Raw genomic sequence first — 5443 nt, forward strand, 5'->3', positions numbered from 1 at the left:
AAAAGTATATTTGAATCAAATAAAGTTTTTAAGTTTAATGAAATCTCAAATTATACTTTGTTTTCTCTTTGTATTAATCTAATTATTTTACTTTACATATATCCAAATATCCAACCAAATACAATTTAAAATATTAATGTAATAAGGAATTTATTTACTTTCATAATGTGTAATTTTATGATATAAGATGAATGACTTCAAGCATCAAACTTGACAATTTATTTTGTCATAATACAAAATTTTGTACAATGTGTACAGTATCCTCAAATACACATTGTTTAACAATGTAAACATCGTAAACTTGACCATTTTTGTCAAAACATTTCCACAATGTGTATTGTTCTAAAAACATACTGTATAACAGTTTTTAGTATCCATATACATACACACTGGATACAATGTAAATTCACCATAAGAATCAGTTATGGTTTTGAAGAGAAACATGTAATCTTTCCATGAACAGTCACTTAGAACTGACTACACAATCAAATTAAAATTCTTCAAAACAAGTTTGGCACCAAAAACTGCTTTAAAATGGGCAGTGTACAACCAAGCACTTTTAAAACATACCAAATTAGCCAATGGTAGGAGAAAAATAAATAAAAATTCTCTCCTTCATGAGAAAGTATACCCAAAAATGAGACTTCTCATAATTGTCATAAAATGTCTGTTAACCAAATTTAATTAAAGTTGAATACTTAAATAGTTTAAGGATAAGTAAACAACATAAGAATGTTCATTTTTGGGTAAACTATTTAACCCTATAAAACTATAAAACATCTTAGCCAAGATAAAACAAACCAGGTTTAGTAAACGGTAGTTAACTTTGAAGATGTAGGACTTGTATAGAACCTTTTATACTAAGAAATTTACCATCAGCAGAACACTGTAGCTGGGTCAAAGAAAACAAACTTACTCCAGCAGCTTTGAAGAGAGGTTCTGCACCCTTCGGCTCATCTGCTTACTCTCTATATCCATGATTATTTTTTGAAAAGCCTCAAATGTATATTTGAGTCCTTCAGGATATTTTAAGTTCAGTGCATAAATGAGTCCAAACATCATGGCACAGGCACATGCAACAGAGGGCAACTCATTTAGTACTTCCACACCATCAATGACAATGGAAATGTCTAGTGCACGACTAAGAGCATCACTTTCACGTATCACAAAAAATGCCATGGTGGTCTTTTCAAATTTCTCTCTCTCCTCCCTTTGGTCAGCCTAAAAACATACAAGAACAGAGAGCAATTAAACTTTGTAAGGGGGAGGAGGAGAAAAAAAAAACACCCCATCTGAAAATTACAAAATTTAGTTAGCCGTCCTATTCTGAAGGTCAATGTAGAGCCCAAACATCTGTGCCAACTTCCATTAAAATATTTTCATTTGTGTTCAGCATAATTTGTACGTTTTATTACAAGAGTAGTGTAAGTGCTAACAATTTTCGTTTTTGGGTGAAGACATACTTTTACACTCTTTGTCAACAATGGTCAACACATGGGAGCATTTAATTGTGCAAGTGTTTAAAAGCATTTTCATAGCCAATCACAGATATTTTTGTTGAGTGCAGTTCAAAATGCATGTTTGGGTGAACCAACCCCCTTTAACGGAGTAGTTCACATTAAAAATTTACATGCCCTCTTGTAATTTCAAACCTGTATGAATTACTGTCCTTTTGAACAATGTTGGTAACAGAACAGCATAGCACCCTTTCACTATTATTGTATGGACACAAAACCAATGCAAGTGAATAGGGGGCTCTTAACATTTTTCAAAATATATTCTTTTGTGTTCTGTGGAAGAAAGTCACACAGGCAAGTACTTGAACTACTTTAAAGCAATAGGTCATTACCAAATCAAAATTTCCCCACATTTCACTCACCCTCAAGGCTTGAGAAGACCATTTTTTTAGACCACAGAGCATTGTAGAGCAGTTCTTTGCTCGATGGATGCACTATTTGAAGCTTTAAAAAGTCAACAATTCACTTCCATTCTACTGCTTGGAAGTAAAACATTAAGTAGGATTATAACTTTGCCTGTATTGTTCAAGAATATAACTAAATTCAGTTAGGATGACTTGAGGGAAATTCGATTTGGTAGTGAAATATAACTTTAAAGACAAACATGGTTGGACAAAATTTCAGTAGTTTGCTTTGCCTACATTACCTGGTATTCTTTGAACAGACAGCTTGCATCTTCACCAAGATACATGATCAGGCACTTCAGCAGGCACTACATGTCTATGTCCAGATTCTACAAAATGTTCAAGATGTATTGCTTTTAATGGACCAAAACACTACCAAATTGATTGCAACAAGCAATTGTGTTTGCATCCAACAAATACCTGATCCATAACTTGAATAGTGTCCTTAGTTTTTTCACGGAGGACTCCACCTTTGCTCCTAATAACCTGGAGAAGCTGAGAGCTCTGTCTGTCCAAAGAAGCCATAAATCTCGGTAGTAAAGGTAAGGTCGTGATGCGCAAAAATTCCGCATTAATCTGTCAGGAAGAGAAAAAGAAAATAGACTTCTAAAAAAAATTATTTCACTTTGAGAACTAGTTGTAAAAATACTAGTGCTGTCAAACGATTAAAATTTTTAATCAGATTAATCACAGGGTTGCTGTGGATTAATTTCGATTAATCACGATTAAATATCATTCATTAATCTATATTAATTGCATTTAATTTTGCATGACCAAACAGACTCAAGAAAAAAGGGAATATATATGCACTTAACATGTTTATTGAACATCTTGAACACGAGTCGGATGCATTCCATCTGCCACAGAAGTGCAATATCTCATGGACCCATGTCAACAAGCAAGATTTTCTGGTTAGTCGGAAAACTTTCGGATTTAAGGTACTTCAGTTTAAATAGTCTTTATTTTCGTTCACTTACAATTATCCCGAACTACCGTAAATCCGACAAATAATCCGACTCATCATGAAATCCAATTCTAGCCCGGTTAATTGCAATTGTTAGCAATATCAGTTGATAACACATTACGCGCGGTGCTTTACGTATAAAACTCCGTAGCAACACGTCCACAGATAAGTTGGATGGTATAGTGTGTGCGACTGATTTATTGAGCCACAAATGAGAAGTAGTGCTTAAACAGTATAAAACTACAACTTCCCCTTCTGTTGATAAAAGGCGCAGCTATCTTGGATTCTGAACTCGGGATCCTCTGTGCTGCTCTGAGATATTTCTTTGATCTCTGAGAAAGGGAGCGCGCATGCCGTCACTTCCTGCTTCAAAACTTAGAATCCGACTTGGAATACGAGTTCCCATGGCAAATGAAACACACCAAAACTGCCCGAAATGGGGTGACAGACACATTTCAGGGATTTTGAGTCATTCTGCACTGTAGATGGGTTAATTGCGTTAAAAATTTTAATCAGATTAATCATGATGATGGATTAATCCGCGTTAACCCGTTAATTTTGACAGCCCTAAAAAATACATATACACACAAAGCATTAAACAAAAAAAGGTATAATTCGGGCATCCAGGACATTTTCAAAAACACTCCCATGGTAAAAAATGTTATATTCAGGATTAGTCATTTACATTTTAATATTTTGCAATAAAATAAATGCTTTTACCTCCTCTTGTTGAAACAGAGCTGGCCATCTTTCTTGCAGTTCTTGAACACTAGGTTGGTTTTCCACAATCTCTTGTCTGCGTATGGCAAACGTCTTTGTCATTTTTTCTCTGACTGTCAATGCATTGTTTCTTTTCTTCACTTCCTTTAAAAGTGCCAGGCGCTCAATTTCAAGGTTTGCTGATGTCTCTCCAGCAGGAAGGGATGGGATATGATTGGCCTCACCACGTTTAGGTCGTTTAACATTTTTTGCTGGAAAAACCTGGTCTGTAGCTTTGGTTTTCAGAGAATTTACCAAATACTCAGGGCATCAATAAAAATATTCATAATAATTAAGCTTTATAGCAATGTTAAGTCCATACAAAGCGTGCGTGTACTGTATTCATGCTGGTGCCGTAAAGACATGCACGCTGATGGCGCCGTAAAGACATGCACGCTGATGGCGCCGTAAAGTCTCGCGCTCCAGCACAGCCGAAGCAGTCTTTATCATACGTTTCAGTATCAATCCATCTCACCTCAAGCAGTTTACTTGTATTATTCTTATTTTATTTCCACTCGGTTTAACATCGTGATGAGGGAATCTTGTAAAGCTTCTAGCCGAGTTAGCGCCGTCAAACTAGTAATACCTGTATGTAACCGTATGTAAACAGTACAGCATAATATTTTATGAAATCACACATGTATAATGTTAATAATACGCCCAAACGTATGTTTAAAATTACTTACCAACTTTCTTGATTCCCGTTTCACCACGCCGAGTTCTTCCATGCAGTGTATCAAGATGGCGGAAAGGTGAACGTTGGCACGCACGACCACAGATGACGTTTTAAGTCACGTGACAATGGGAACCAAAATGTTTAATTTAATTTAAAGAAACTAATTTACTTTATACAAACAAGACTTACTTTTAATTTAAAATCAACCAAACCTTTTACGTAACACTGATGACTAAAACGAAACTTAAATGTTTTGAGTTAGATCAAGTATAACAACTTCTTTAGATTAATGATATGCCTTGTGCACTTTTTTCAGTGTGTGACGGTCTTGCTGTTTTACCTCCTCACTGTCCTCTTAAACCCATCTCTCTGTGCCATGACTCCTGGTACAAGTGTTACACAAACTGATAATATATAATATTAACCAGAGATACTCTGATGCTGTAAAAGTGAATTCAGTTGGTTGTTTTCCACACAGGTGCTGACAGTGTGTCCTCAGTGGGACGGGTGTCTGTACAGAGAGGAGGATCTGTCACCATCCCATGTTCCTATGAAGACAGTTATAAAACGTATGAGAAATACTGGTGCAGAGAATATTATTCTTCGGGTCCATGTCCTCCCATAGTACGCAGTGATTCTCCACAGACGAACAATGAAGTGTCAATAAGAGATGATCCTAATCAGTCAGTCTTCACTGTGACCATCAACAATCTGGCAGATGGGGACTCTGGTTACTACTGGTGTGGTGTGGAGATCAGTGGAGGTTCAGCTGTTGGAACATGGATTCAGCTGTCAGTCACTGAGGGTAAGATGTCTGTACTGCGACTGTAGCCAATGAGATGCTCAGTATGTAACATCATTCAGACAGAAAGGAAGGACATTAACACAAACAAAGGAGAAAATATTTTAATGTATTAGAGGGACCAAATTTTACTTTTGATCAACACCATAAATGACACCTGGGAGAAATAACAGTTAATGTGCTACTTCAGGGGGTTAGATATGAAAAGTAACATCCTTTGGTTTACTTTTAAGTGAATGTTAAATAACTTCATAAAAGCATAAATATATAAATAAACATAATGTAATAGAGACTCAGTTGGGCTGTGGTATGTAAATAGAA

General features: G+C 35.8%; 1 long non-coding RNA gene across 1 annotated transcript; it reads right to left on the minus strand.

The window, feature by feature from the left end:
• Positions 1 to 2347: 2347 nt before the first annotated feature.
• Positions 2348 to 4389, minus strand: LOC140588698 (uncharacterized). The gene is made up of 4 exons (XR_011989875.1): positions 4331 to 4389; positions 4120 to 4230; positions 3606 to 3856; positions 2348 to 2497 (listed from the first exon to the last, which is right to left on the minus strand). It is a non-coding gene; the product is annotated as an uncharacterized lncRNA (long non-coding RNA).
• Between the last annotated feature and the right edge of the window lie 1054 nt (positions 4390 to 5443).

Source organism: Paramormyrops kingsleyae, chromosome 4 (assembly GCF_048594095.1).
Source record: "Paramormyrops kingsleyae isolate MSU_618 chromosome 4, PKINGS_0.4, whole genome shotgun sequence".
NCBI lineage: Eukaryota > Metazoa > Chordata > Actinopteri > Osteoglossiformes > Mormyridae > Paramormyrops > Paramormyrops kingsleyae.